This window comes from Phalangium opilio, unplaced genomic scaffold (assembly GCF_054372755.1).
Source record: "Phalangium opilio isolate 3A_F unplaced genomic scaffold, DU_Popi_V2 ptg000039l_2, whole genome shotgun sequence".
Taxonomy (NCBI): domain Eukaryota; kingdom Metazoa; phylum Arthropoda; class Arachnida; order Opiliones; family Phalangiidae; genus Phalangium; species Phalangium opilio.
In genome coordinates this window covers 3,415,246-3,431,116 of record NW_028324163.1, presented here as the reverse complement: position 1 = coordinate 3,431,116, position 15,871 = coordinate 3,415,246, and positions in this window count along the sequence as shown.

Genomic DNA, 15,871 nt, shown 5'->3' with positions numbered 1-15,871 from the left:
GGACATAGTCCCCTTACGTTTGAAACAAAATCCCCCGAATGGATGCAGAGGACAAAATACCCCCAGCAACAAGACAAAATACCCCCCAAAATGTGTTTACGACAAAATTCCCCAAAGCACGGTTTAAATTGATACAAAGGTTTATAAGAAAGTAAACATCAATATATGTGTTTTAAAATTGAATTATTTTAATATTAAAAATTTTCATTTCAAGCCAAATTACTTCCGATACAATTCAAGAAATATTGCACGTCAATGTCTTGAGAAATATATTTCAGTCTCAAATTTTTTAAGCTCAATTTTTAAGTTCCTTAACATTAACACGTACTCCGTGTTTTTAATTACCAATGACATTTTCCCCTAACCCAACACTTGGCCTTAACCCCTAAATTTAATTCCAAATTGTTAGTTTTCCTCCTTTAACTAAATAAACAAATTTATTATATTTATTGAAATATTATCGGTTCTATTACCACTTTCTAAGCTTATTTCATGGACATTCTACGTTACTGGATTAAAAAGAGGGCGATAACGTTTTAGCTTTAAACCACACGAAGTAATATTTTTTAATAGGCCCTTAAATGTAAACCGAATCAAAGTAACTTTACAATTATCAACAATATCAAAAACGGATTTATATAAGAAGAACGTTGAACGTAGCAAATTCCCTACCCATCCTGGACTACTTTGTATGTTTTGATGGTTATAAGTCTTACTTCTGTGTTTTCACGCCTTAATGAATTTCGACTGACATTCGCCGGCCCAGGCATAAATTTCGTTGAGCTGACTTGGAATTATTCTGTGCCAAAGTTTAATGAGCAAATTCAATTTCGCGAGCGTTTTAGGCATAAATTTCGTTGAGCTCGCTCGGAAATAATTTCGTTGAGCTCACTCGGAAATAATTTCGTTGAGCTGACTTGGAATTATTTACTAGCGGACTTCGGGTGCAGGAAGGAGAGCAAGTTTACTCTTAAGAGATTCAAAACCGAAAGACCCATTATTTTCCAGTACAAAAAGACAATATACAGTTTTTACATTGTGATTCCTTGATTCTAAGAAGTAAGATTGACATGTAAATTGATGGGGGCCATATACGGAGAAAAAGAGTAAATACGAAGCTACTTTACAAGTATTGGCCGGAAATGGTGCAACCGATCCAAAAACCTAAACATTTATATGAAAGTTTCCCTTTGTAAAACTCAATAGTAAGCTAGTCTTTCGCTATACCCATTTCTACTGATACAATTGTCATGCTGGACGTGATAATGGCAGGAGGTAAGGGTTGGCGCCTAGTTGGGATGGACAGGTCGGGGTTGTATCCTTCCTCTGATCGGTAGATTCTTACTTTAAAAGAAATAGTCGAGGTAGCTTTTTACCTTAATCCTTTAGGAGACTCATGGGATGAACAAACAGTTTTCTTTCCTCCCTCTATCGAGGAATTCTTCTTTATGAATATAATGGCAGTAGCGGCCCCGTAACCTGGGTGGCCTACCCCTTCTACCGCTAAAATGTCCTATTGCCGGAGCGTATGACATCATTGGTTTTACTCTGGTTTATGGAAAAGTACCATTTTCTATGCCCTTTCTAAACCCCCACCCTCATGTCCATTTTTAAATCATAACTTGCAGTGTCGTTACGAAGGCTAGAGATTCATTTTCGTTCTTGCTCTCCAGTAAGCAATTCTTTCCAAGATGACTGATAAAACAACTCAAACACTTTACGCTAAAAACGCTTGGGGTGAACTTGAAGTAGAAATTGGCGACCTGCGCACCTGGCCAAATTCCATTAGGGATTTATTTTGGAAAAAACCCTTGACGAAGAACAATGACAATTTAGTGAAAATTTGCGCGTTCGGGCATTTAAACGGCGCGCGTGAAACCACGCTAATAGGCGCGTTGATGTTCACGAAAGTCGGCCATTATTTTCCAGACGTGTCAGCAGCCTTGATGGCTATTTATTTCGCATGGAACTTGAGCAGAGACTTGCGAAGAACCGTGTATAGATTTCACGTACCGATTGGAAAATTTTTAAACTTGGAAAAAGATTGGTAAGCAACTTTTAAATTATTTCTTTTTTAAGAAGACGGAACAATACGTCTTTGCACTATATTTTTTGAGCTAAATGTAATTAATTCGCAAATTCAACTGTCAAAGTGTGCTTTTAAAGTGCTTGAATTCAAGAAATTTCCGATATCGCATTTAAAATATGAATTGCTTTTATTTATAGGGTGAAAGAAAAGTTTGATATTTTTCCGGCTGTGGAGTCGTCTATGAAGACTTCAACGCCCAAAAAAGGAATGCCTCTTTTCAGAAGCATGGGACCTTCCATACTTCTCTTCCATTATCAGATTACTTATCTTTATTTGTTTCTTAGGAATGACGGTTAAAGGACCGCAAATTGAGGACTCGCCATCCACGTAACTATTTTATTCCATTATGATTTAAAATAATTTAATGTTTTAGCAAAGGACGCATATCACATGAAATATTTATAAAAATACTTTAAAAAAATAAAATCATACACAGTTTAACATGCATTTTAAACATAAGCCTCTTAATAAATAAAATGAGTTCCTCGTAGATGTTACTCATATTGATTTCCTTTCTTAGGGTTAATGTAAAAGTTCCCCGCGTCATTACCCTTGAGGACGACAACGAAGAAATTTTGGATGATGACGTGGATGTGTTGTTATGCCAGTCTTTGGAAAAGGTTGAAGCTCAAATTGTCAGTGTAATTTCTAGCTAATTTATTTCTTCAGGAAACAATCTCAATTTGAAATGTCAATATAATTAATCTAGTAAAACTTATTAACTTACTTTTAAACTAGTCACTCGAAAAGGGCTCGGAGCCTTTAAAGGTGGCGTTAATCGAAAAGGGCTCGGACCCTTTAAATGACGCACCATTCAAAAACAACTCGGAGCCTTTAAACGACGCACCACAGGAAAAGGACTCTGAGAGTTTAAAGAACGCACCTCTCGAAAAGAGCTCGGAGCCTTTAAAAGTTTAGACGAGGCACCACTCGATAAGGACTCAGAAGAAAGAGAAGCATAATTTCATTTCGCAAGCCTTCCCACAATATAAAAATAAATATATAATTTCATTAACTTTTCTTGTACTGTCGTTCGTGTTGGTTTAGGCTAGTGAATAAAGCTTTTAGTTTCACAATTTCTTTACAAAAAAAGATGCTGCAGCAACCAGAACATTTTTGCACACCCAATCAATTTATAGGGCATTGGTCCAGTGAGGCAGTGACCCCTATAACTGTCTCAAAGTTATCTTATTTCCGTCCCGGCTAAATAGAAAACCGACACAATAGGCAGGGTTCATACAACTTTGGAAAACAAATTTCCCTGAGATTTCCAGGTTTTTCCCCATATACTTCCCTGAGTTTCCCAGATTTTTCCCGTATACGGGGTATCCTATGGAGCAAATGTTAACGAAGGAGGAAGGGTAAATAAGACAATTACATAATCAAAGGACATCCCCTTATCTCTAATATAATCAGAGTTATGAGCCTCCAAAGTATAGTGTTATGTTAATCCTATGGATGGAATGTTCACGAACATTTTGCTTAATTATTCGGCCCCTGTTCGACAAAATCCCAAGTTTTTAGTATCGTTGGATGTTAGGCAAATAAGACTATAACATACTCGAAGGACATCCCTGTATCTCTAGTAAAACCAGAGTTATGAGCCTCCAAAGATTAGTGGAATGTTAATTCTATGGAGGGTATTTCATATCATGAACATTTTGCTTAATTACTCGGCCTCTGTTTGACGCAAAGTTCCCTGATTTCCCTGAATTTTACTAAAAATTCTAAATTTCCCTGAGTTTTCCCTGAGGTTTTCGTCAACTATTTATTTCCCTGATTTTTCCAGGTCTGTATGAACCCTGATAGCTCACAGCAAGACAAGGTTGAAAAGGGGGCGGAAATAAGTCAAATACTTTGAGCCTCCTGAAAATTCGCGAGAGCGGAAATTAGCCGAACACTTGAAATGTATCCAGGGACACTATTCTCTAAAAATTTCGATAATTAAATACCCAAATCCAAATGTAAACATTAGGGTTGGTTCCATAAGGAGAGAGAGCTTAAAACCTTATTCTCTAACCCAAATCCAAATCGACATTTGAATCTTCCGCCAAACATTTCACCATCTCAAATTATTCTCTTATTTCTTTAAACCAATTCGACATTTGAATCTCCCGCGAAACACTTACCCAAATGTACGTCACTTCCTCTTTCATTGCATAATTTTATTTCAGCATAATATTACACTAAGGCAGTAAATTAATTACCTACGATAAATTAATTTATTACTTTAAAATTAGAATTTTATTCATTATAAAACTAAGCTTTTCCTGAAGGTTTTGAACCGTTTAATTGAAATTATACTATTAGTGATGATCAATTGGCCAATATCGTAAATTAACCGATGTCAATACCAATTTATTTAAAATCAATGAAACGAAAATATCAGTATCAAACCATTATCCATTGGAAAAGATATCAAGCTATTCTTTAATTTAAATTTCTCTGGTTAAGTTTCAACAGAAGATGAATTTTATTATTTTCTGACACCAAAATTGGCAGCTTCTTTGCATAATTCCCGAAGTTTTTCTATTCCAAAATAGAAATATTAACGTTTTGTGATATTAAAGGAGAAATATTAATATAATTTTCGTTTCTTTTGAACTCGTTTTTATAAAGGAACTTAAAACAAATGGCCATTTGTATGAGTACACTTACCGATAATGGATTTTACTAATCTAGACAATTACTACGACTTTTAATTAATATTTTATAAATACCACCTGAATATTTTTTAAATATGAAAAACTATATTTTTATTTCAGATTAATGAGTTAAAAAAATTGGTATCCGTGTTTCAGTTAAGCTTTGATATTGACATCGATTAATTTACGATATCGGCTAACGATCCTGGTCTGTTTACAACATTAAATCGGAACTTCAAGTGTCACTAGACAGTGTATAACTTCAAAATCGAGAGTAAGAAACTTTAAAACAATTTCAACAGGATATCCATGGTTAAACTCATCATTATATGTGCTAATGTAATAAGATAATTTGACGAAGCGGCTCAGTGAACGTTGGGCAATGGCCTCAGAGTTTTGCTTGCAATGGTCAAGCTAAAATTCCTCACTTGACGCAATCTTCTAAGGAGCAATTAGTAAAATAATATATTACGAACAAAAATGGTCTCACTTAGATCACAAAAATTATACTTAGCTTGAAAAATTAATATTTAAATCGAAGTAGAAAATTCAGTTAAGCAAAGGCTTAGAGCATTGACGTCGGCAATTGATCCCGACGGTACATAAGACTCCCGGTCTCCACTCTCCCGTCAAAACTCAAACCCGAAAGCTCGCGCAGCTAAAATTCCCCTTAAATAGTAGACAAGACTCCCGTCTCCCTGGAAGCTGACGCGCCCCTAATAGCACGCGGTCTTCTTCACAGCTGCAATCTACCCTTAGTAAATGGTCTCACTTAGATCACAAAAATTATACTTAGCTTGAAAAATTAATATTTAAATCAAAGTAGAAAATTTAGTTAAGCAAAGGCTTAGAGCATTGCCGTAATGCCGTCCGCACGCAGCCGACGCGCCGCGGCAATCTTCCCTTAGTTTATTCTCAGTATCATTTTAAACAGCCAACCCTATTTCCTGCCAATATTTTAGAGAAGCAGCCCAATTGACGGCTTTCCCGCCCAATATGGCATCCCTGCAAGCTGCAGACCGATGGCATCAATGCAGGCTGCAGACCGATGGCATCAATGCAGGCTGCAGAAGGACCCCCCCCGGCAGCCGCACTGCAGAACGTCGCGGACTGCAGAACGACGCGCTCGAGCGGCTCGCACTGCAGAACGACGCTCTCGAGGGAACGAGAAAATAACGTCGTCGTCCGAGGGATCAGCCAATGGCGTTTTCTCCCGGTATTACAACTTTGGAGGTTTTAATGCCGTAAATTCGGGCGATATGCCTACAATCCGTTCTAATATTGAAATAAAAACTGTAAAAAGTAATCCCGAGTGTATTAGGCAAGGAGGAAAGGTAGTGTGACGTCATTCAGAACCCTCACTGGTTGGAGTATTTTCAGGTGGAAACCGTGGAATGCTGTTTTCAAGCAGTGGGAGGGATAAAACGGCAGTAAGAGATAGGAGGGTATGACGTTGCAAGGTTTGAACTGTTAGCTCACTTTTCCTCTTTTTAATCATGTTTATGTTTACTTTTACACTTTTTTTGAGTGGAAGTAAAGAAACAAGATGCTACATTATTCGACACATATTGGTTTTTAAAATCATTATATCATAAGTAACAAAAGAACCATAAGTATGACACATCCCCAATATGAATGCTTAACTTATAGAAAACGTCTTATAAACCTACGTATGTATACATTATATTAATTATACAGTTAATGCATAAACTATATAGTGATTTTGAGCTGATCTTTGGAGGTTCGCGTGTCACAAAATTTAAGGGCCCAAGCGCCTGTCGGGTTCGCGTGTCTTTTGAGTACATTAAATCATAAGTAACAAAATAAGTATGAATAGAGAGATCAACTATATGGAAGGCCACGTGAGCCGTGTAAAATTACTATTAAGGCCCAACCCTTGGGCCATCTTGTTAAGTTTCCTATTTAGAAAAATCGGTGAGATTTTTAACATTAAATATTAGGTTAGGTTCTTATTGAAAAAGAAAATCATTTTGTAGTTCATTAATATGGCTCAAAGCCATCGGACGAGAGGATCTTTTCCTAAAAACTGCGGATTACCTGCACCACAACCACAAAATATGCCATATGCATTTCCAGGATAAATATTTTATGAATATTAAAACTAAAAACCGATTAACACAGAATGCAATACCAACAATGTTTATGCCAAAACTTTCTGAAACAACTGGTAGGATATTCTCTAATTAGTGTTCAATTAAATTTCATTAACAATTATAGATTTAGGTGCTGAATTAAACGTTGGCGAGAATTCTACTTCAACCGCGGCTAATTTAGGGTCGGAAATTAAAGCTACCGTCAGGCAAATTTCTAATAGTTGCGCGGAAAATGATCCTAACCTCGGTGAAACCTCTACTTGTTGCGCGGATATTTCGGAATCGGAAAATCATAGTAGGCCTATAAAACTATATAAATCATTTGAAATTGACGCGTAACAGCCCAAATAACTTTAGGCCGGGCCGCACCTAAATCTATCTGCGGGAAAAGAACATCACCAACTTTAAACGCTGATGACCATATTAAAATTATGAGGTTCGATTCACTTTATGAAGTCGCGTCAAGCCCAACAGAATCCACCTCTTTTCCAAGTGTCATTAACGGTAAATTTAATGTTATAAATTGGAAGTTGACTACGGCCAAACCATTTTTATGAAAATTGCAGAGCCTTCATCAATAACTATTGATCATAATTACTATGAAGTACCTAATACCTTTTTTGAGGCAATCATTTGTCAAGAAGAAATCGCGAATAAATCGCAAGCGGAAGGAGCTACTAATGCCCAAGAATTTGGCAAGACTTACATAAGCCGCAGAGTGCAAGTGAAAGGTTTGAAAACCAGAAACGAAATCCTTTACTAAAACAGTCTAAGCTAATAAAAATAATGAAGGATAAGATTTCCAAATTAAGCGAGAAATCAGCTGGTGGCGAGAAAGATGTTAGCCAAGCAACCAGATTTTTATCTGAAATTGGAAATGAAATTTTTAATTCAGAATTTAAGTTAAGATTGCGAAAAAAAAAAGGGTCGTCGTTACACGACAAAACTGAAAAGCACTTTCGCTATACTACCATAGCCCTGAGGCATACAGACAATGGGCTTCAATATTATGCTTACCAGCAAAACGAACAATCCAAAATGGCTAGCAACTAGTGAAATTCAGCCTGGTCTTGACCAAAAGATTTTGCAAGCGTTAAAAGCAAGATTTGAAAAGAAGCCAAAAGATGATCGGTTGTGTATCCTTGCCTTTGACGAAATTAGTTTGAAGGAAGGTCTTTCATATGATGTACAAAAAGACGAAATTGAAGGCTTTATTGATTTTGTATTTTTAGGAAGATCTAATCAATATGCAAACCAAGCATTAGTTTTCATGGTTAAAGGCTTAAAAACCAATTGGATGCAACCTATTGGATACTTCTTGAGCAAAGATGCTGCTCCTGTTGATCATTTGGAGTATCTTCTAAAAGATTGCGTCAGTCGGCTCCAAAGTTGTGGCCTAATAGTGGGTACCTGCAATCGATCTATGTATGCAAAAATCAAAATTTCTGAGAAAAATCCACACCTTACCATCGGAGACGAAAAAATCCATTTCCTCTATGACACCCCTATTTGCTAAAAAGTCTGCGGAATAATTTTAAGAATTACACATTTGAAATTGATGGAAAGTCTATAGAATGGCAACATATCCAAGACTTTTATGACATGGACGTAAAACTGGGAAAATTCAGGGCTGCACATAAGCTTAAGAGAAAGCATTTAGAATTACCACCATTTTCACAAATGAAAGTTAGCTTGGCAGCGCAGTTATTCAGCCAAAGTGTTGCTGTTGGAATATTTGCAGCGTGTGCAACTGGAACCCTTTCACAGGCAGCCGTATACACAGCAGAGTTCTTAGAAAACATCAATAACTTGTTTTATTTTTGCAATTCTAGAAGAATTGTCGAAGGGAATCCTTCAAAACGCCCGATGACTGACGTATCTCCACATCATGAGATTTTTACAAAAGCCCTCGAAATGTTTAGGAAATTAAAATTCAAAGATTGTAAATTTCGATCTACACCATGCATTGAAGGCTGAAATTATCAATCACTTCATTAATGAACCTTTGGAAAGATTTAAAAGAAAACTACAACTTCAAGTATCTGTTAACTGGACGGATAAATCAAGATTTTGTAGAAAACTTTTTTGGGTCTATTAGATTAGGTGGCAGAGCGAGAGATCACAACTCCCCTCATCACTTTCGAGGAGCGTATAGGGCTGCTTCTGTAAACTGCCTCTTGAAACATTCCAATTCAAATTGTTGCTATGACATGGATCAATTTTTACTTGACATTGACACATTTAAAAACTCAGTAGATCCAGAATTCTTAAACTTGCCAAGGATACTCGATGATGGATCCTATCCTCCAACTTTATGCAAAGATGAAGAGTTTCAAATCTATCAGAAGTCATTAGTAGGTCAGGAAACAAACAGAGACAACATTCACGCGTTTGTAGCAGGATATGTATGTACTTTTCAAAGTTTTACAAAAACACGTATGCCAACCATGTTTGGAGCAACTAATTGAGAAAAATAACGAGGAGTTCAATTCCAACATTCTTATCCAGTTCAAATCTGATAACAAAAAACTTATAACACCCACTCTAAACTTTCTGAATTATATTCAAGCTATAAGCAAAGAGTTTGATGAAGTCTTTCCATCATTGATTTACATTTCCAAATTACGCACTCGTCTTACTAGAGTCATTATGTACAAAGTATCTGACAATGCTAAAAATAATCCAAATGGAGGTGAAAAGTGGTTTAAGGCTGAAAATTCTACTTGCAAAGACTTTTTAAGAGATCTTGTGCGGTTTTTCATTCAGCTATCAATCCACAGTGCTTTAGAAAAGCAAAATTTGTACAACCAATACAGAAAGTAGAAAAAAGACTAAACAGAAAACTTGTTAAAATTCAACACTAAAAAGAAAACATTCACCTATTTATACTAAGTTTAATTATAATTAACTACTACTCACTGAAATAACTTGAAATTTCATACAAATAAATAAGCTTCTTGTTGTTTTCGTTCATGTTAACTCTCATCATCGTTTTCAGCTTTTATAGGCCTCACAGAGGGGCAGTACTACTAGCAGACGAATCATCACATAGTTACGATGCTCCGGCAATTCAGATGGCGCTGTCGTCGGCCTCAAAAACTTGCCCCTTTTTTAACATTACGGGTATAGGAAGAGGCCGATCCCTATAGAGTGTCGATATATCAAACATCCCTGGGACTACGGGCTTGCGGAAAAGCCGGCGGTTGAGTTTAAATTATCGGCTTTTGGAAAGTTTTCTTTCGGGCTTTCGGCTAAGGTTACTAAGTTCTGTTGAACGTAGTCCAGTTTTTAGGCAGATTGCACGAGTAAATAAGCATAAGTAAGTACCTTTTTTGTTGTTTAATAACGTAAAATAATTGAGCAACTTAAAAGATAAAGCGTTACGGCTCCCACTGGTTAAGGTACTCTATATAACAATAACACAGGGGTTATAGAACATAGAATGTACTGATGAAATTTTGAATTCTGTTAGGCTTAGGGTAACATGAGGCTCTCTTTGTCTCTGCAATAGGCTTAGTTAAAGGCCTACAAACAAATTCAGTTTCGTAATTAACCATGCTAAGGAAATTGAAACGGGTAAACAAGAGCAGTTGGGTAAGAGCAAGCGTGGCTGGGGAAATTTGGCTGTAATTATTGGAAAATAGATTTTAAAGTTAAAACTATTTTCCTTCACCATCGGTAAATCTAGGTATTCAAAAATGTTTCTTATTTTTTCTAGGCTTCTTGGTTAAACAAGATTATTGTTTTTCAGGTATGTATACGAGCAATTGTAGAAATGTTCTGTCTATGCACATTTATTTCATAGTCCTATAACCTAGCAAAGTTCAATTTATGATAAAAATCATTTTTCGAAACATCACTGACAAGGAATCAGTGTTTCTCTTCCCCTTTTTTCACCTATTTTTGGCTTGCTTATTTTAAGATAGGGACGAATTAAATAGGTATAAATAAGATTTTATGTACTTCGCGTGGATGTGGTTTGTTAAAAAGGCAGGAAATTTTCAAACCAAAGGAATTAAAACTATGTCAATTATTGAAGAAGTTAAAGTATGTAAATATCATTTATTTTCATATCTATTCATTTGAATATTTAACTCTTTTCCCCATCTGACAGGACTCAGAAATACTTGAGCAAATGAAAACTCGCGCGAAAGGACCACCTCTGTGCCTAGTGGCGATTGATAACGGTAAAATATCAAAAGCGGTGATTGTAGGCAACGGATTCGAAATTATATTTAAGGATCATGAACTGAAACTCCCGACGATACTGATGACTCTGCTTTCAGCATATTACACTCAAGAATTGGACTACCCAATTGTGTTTCTTCAACCGATGGCCCTCTTTGCGAAATGGGACATGAACCATTCGTATTATTAGCTTGGAAATAGAGTAGCAAAACCGGATAAGGAAATTAAAACACTGTGGCAATAATAAATGAATAAAGAAAGTGAAAATGTATACTGAATGATTGTTATTAGCATTTTAAGCACTCTTCCGAGAACCACATCAAGATCATATAAAGTGTTCTTAAAAAAGTTAATTTTAGAACACTTCGCGTCATTAGAACACAATATACGGCACACTATAAGAACGTTTACCCACTTCAAGAACACATGATTAGAATGTTTTAAGAACGCATGAACATATCAAGAACATTTCAACATAACTTTTAGAACATTTTAAAGTGGTATTGTAATGATCCTGAAGTGAATGTGTTCTTAAATCGATACCAAATTTGGTGGTCTTAATGTGTGCTTCATCCATTCTTGGAATGATCCTGGAATTTGCAGTGCAGAAGCTCATCTGGAGCAGATAGTAGAGTGGTAACGATTGGTTTGAGTTCAGATCCTACCTGCCTCCAACCCCATTCTCTAGCATTTAGGCTTCGTCCAAGCCACGTTTGAACTTGGTGATAAACTCTATATGAATGCTGCTTTGCTGCCGCACTTGTTGGTGGAAGAGAAGCTAATTCAAAAATTTAACTCTAGGAGCTCAATTCTATAATCTTCATTTAAAGTACACACTTGGTTATGTCAACTTTGTTTCACACGCTTTAACTCAACTTTAGCCGTATTGATTATTGTTGGCGAGCAATGGTATATATTAAAACATTTAGATTTATGATGGTACAAAGGCTGTTTTACCCTCTCCCGTACTATACATTATAGCTCCGGTCATAAAAGAAACAAAATTTGTCAGTAATGGGAACTATATGCTTTATTTTGGAAATGTATTCTGAAAATAGAAACCATAAAATTCTTTAAATTCCCATTTTTTATATGAGGCTAATCTTCAGGGTCAGATTGTGAACTTCTGGTTAGTTGTAGGGCAAAATATCTTTTGAAATGAATTATGTGTTTGAAGGTAATCGACAATTGAAGCCTAATTACGTGTTAATCGGTTAAGTAGAGCCAGAGTTATTAAACGTTTTCTCGATTTTGTACGCCATTTTCAAATATGGCGGAAATTCCACCAATGGGAGAGTGTGGGAAACCCGACCACGTTAAAGAGTGGCCGAAAACTATTAGGTCTGAAATTTTCAGCTTTTGTTCAATTGGTTCTGGGTTAAAACCTATTTTTCCTGTCAATCAAGTGTTTGGTTGGGTTAGTTAGATAAAGTAAAATCCTACCAAAAAAAAACCTTTTTTGTTCTCGGAAGTCCCCGAGGTCTGATATATACTGTAAAAATAGTTTTCACTTGATACTCGCCGATTTACGTCAGTTATGGATGATTACCCTTTCCACGCAAAAAAGAAGGATGGCAACCCTCAGTATCAGAACATACGCCGTCTCTGTTCTCTCTTATGACCCGCCCATCGAGCGAGCTAGAAGGCAAAGTTTAACCCCCGTGTCTTTCCCTCTTAATTATAGCGAAGTTCCCTACTACATAATTCAGTTCAGCCAAGAGTAAAAATCATATCGCCATTAATAAATTTGCTAACTTTTCTCAAAATTTCCACAAAAAAGGTTTCACTGTGGAGCGTAGAGGGCATGAACGGGGACATGTTGGTTACCTTTAAACGACGCAATGTCATACACGTACTCTCTTAAAACTAATTAATGTAATTATAAAATGTTTTCGGAGAATATAATTGTGGTCGAAAAGGCGAGGTAAGTAAAGTTTTCAAATTATTGAGAGCGAATAAATTGACTACCAGTAAATTAATTTTGTTCAACTTTCTTTAGCATGTAAGTTTTAATTTAAAAAAAATTAATATCTGGGCCTTCAGACACGTGATTAACCTTATTTTTATCGATACTTTTTATGTCTTGATTAAATCCAAGACGTTTTGATTAATTATTACAGAGACATGTGCTTCCAAACATTGTCACCTAAAACAAAGAAATAGACACGTATAAACATACGTGACAAAAATTTCAGTGGTCTTCAATCTAAGATCGCTGTTTAACGTTCATTTTGCGCACTTTTAGTTTTAAAAGGATAGAAATGACATTTTGAGTTAACTATACCAGCGTACGCAGACTTCTGGTCATTTAACAGAACATTTCTTTTGGATAAAGGTTCAATAACGTTCTTGGATTGAAGGCTTAGTTGAAATTTTCTAATTCTTGTGAACTAGATGGGCAGGGTGATATGTCTTACTCCACCGGAGAGAGTACGCGAACATTTAAATTTTTTAAACTATATATCAAAATGTTATGGGTGTCAAAGAAATGCTGCAATAAAATATGCTAATAAAGAAGCTATAAAATCTATTGCCGAGTGTTGTATAAATATCCTACAGGGCAATGTCCCTCTTTCAGAAAACGAGAAGCAGCGATTGAAGAAACATCGACACGCCATAAGACGAGTTACGTCGAAAATCCCTAATTCAAAAAAGAAGAAAATTCTAATTCAAAACGGGGGCTTCATCCCTTTGCTCCTTGGACCCTTACTATCTATCATCAGCTCAGTGGCAGGTGCGGCTATAAGTCGCGCAATAAAATAGAATGGCACGAAAAATATTATTAATTTCTGAAGACACGTATAATAGGTTAAATTGAAATAGCGGTTTCAAAGTCGACACTTCGATGTGGAGTTAGTTTGTTTTGTTTTGTTTTTCAAATGGAAAGTTTATTTACAACAAAGGATGAGATTCTTAGTGACAATTAATCAGTTAAAAATGAGGAAATTCTGAGAGGCAATTAATCAGTTACAAATGAGGGATGATAAGTTGAAATCTATCATTAACGATGCTAAATTAAACGATACTGACAAATTATTAAGATATAACCACCTACTTTCGAGGGAAATTAGTAAAACGGTGATAAAGAAGAAAGTGAAACCTAGGAGGATGGAACTTGTTCCGGGAGGGGAAAATAGCTTGCCAATAGTACAGAAGTCTTACACCCATGCGTGGCAGTGTGAAAAAGTGGGCATACGCTTTAACTGTTGCCTAGTGGACGAAAATCAAATCATATTTCTTGAGTCCCCTACTCGCCCCCGCCCCTTGTCTATGACCCTGAGAAAAAAATTTGGAATTCTAACCGTCCGTCTGCTTCACTCTTCAGTAAGTTCAGTGTTTGGATGTCTTCTGTTCGTTTCATTTCGATTCAATAAGTATTAATGATTAAGTAGTATTTAGTTTTAATGATAAGTAGTATTTAGTTTTAATGATAAGTAGTATTTAGTTTTAATGATTAAGTAGTATATAGTTTCGTGGAAGAATGAATAATTGTTGCTTTCAAAACTGCAATAGTGACTCTAGATGCCACAAAGATAGAGTTTTTTTCCCTGTACCAAAACCTGGTATAAAGTTTGAAAAATGCATTAAATGGATTAGTGTTATTAACCGCCCCGATATAACGGTTGATAGTCTCAAACCTCATCACCGAGTTTGTGATTTACATTTTGCGAGGACCATCTTTAGAAAATCCACATCCTATTTCATTAAACGCGTCTAACAATTCCACAAGTTCTAATGAAAGTGGGCCATTAATCGAATTTAACTTAAACAAACTTAGGAACAAAAATTACTCGAGAATGGCAAAAGAAGTGAATTGTTTTCGAGAGACGACTCTAATTACAACAAATTCATCGGTAAAAATTTTAAAATCGATGCTTTATTTTGAATGATTGTTTTATTTTCTAATGAAGGAGATTAAGAAGCCAAGTGAAGAAATTGCAATCATAACCAGCAAATCTGAAAATGAGATGGTGATGGTAATAAATTTTAAAAGTAAAAACAAATTGGTTCTTAATAATTTTGAATTTAACAGACATTGAGTCCTCATAACATAACCAACGCTTCCCTTTTAAACGAACATCCTGCACCTCTGTCTCAGGTAAGCAAGGTAAATCATTAAACCTTTTAAAGTAATATAAATAAACTTTAACTAAATTAAAGGCAAAAGTAATTCAAAAACCTGAGCCTCAAACCCCAACCTATTTACAACATTTCTCAGAGGACATGATTGGCGAATTGGTTATTCTTTCAAACCCAGAGGAGCTAAGTCATAAAGTTCTAGCGCATCAACAAGAGAATATGAACACTTTTGAATGGTCGATTTCTCTCGAAGTTGATAAACTCATTTTATCAAAGTGCAGTGAACTTATCCTAACTGTTAGAGTTGAAATTGATAAAACACTGGAGTTCAATGTCTTTATATTTGATAAGAAAATTTATTGGAAACACGAAGTTTACAATATCGAAACCAATAGCATAAAATCGTTTCAAGATCTTTTAAATGTATTAAGTAATTTTGAAAAGAGGTGGAGTGTGTGCTGTGGACTTTCTGATACCAATTTGAAACCATATTTTCATGAGAAACATAAAGTTGCCTATTATTGCAAAGAGTCAAATAGCTTACGCTCTAGAAACTGTGAATTTCTGAAGAGAAAAAGCATTGGTTGGTGCCCTAAATGGGTTTTGGTTAGAGATAATCTTCTTAAACGAGTGCGTAGGAAATCGAGAAAGCTGATAAGCCCTAAAATGACTAATCTTCGTAACTTGAATATGGAGGAAATAAGACGAAATCTAACAGCCCGCAAACTGAAAAACAAAGCCCTTTTTCGAGCAAA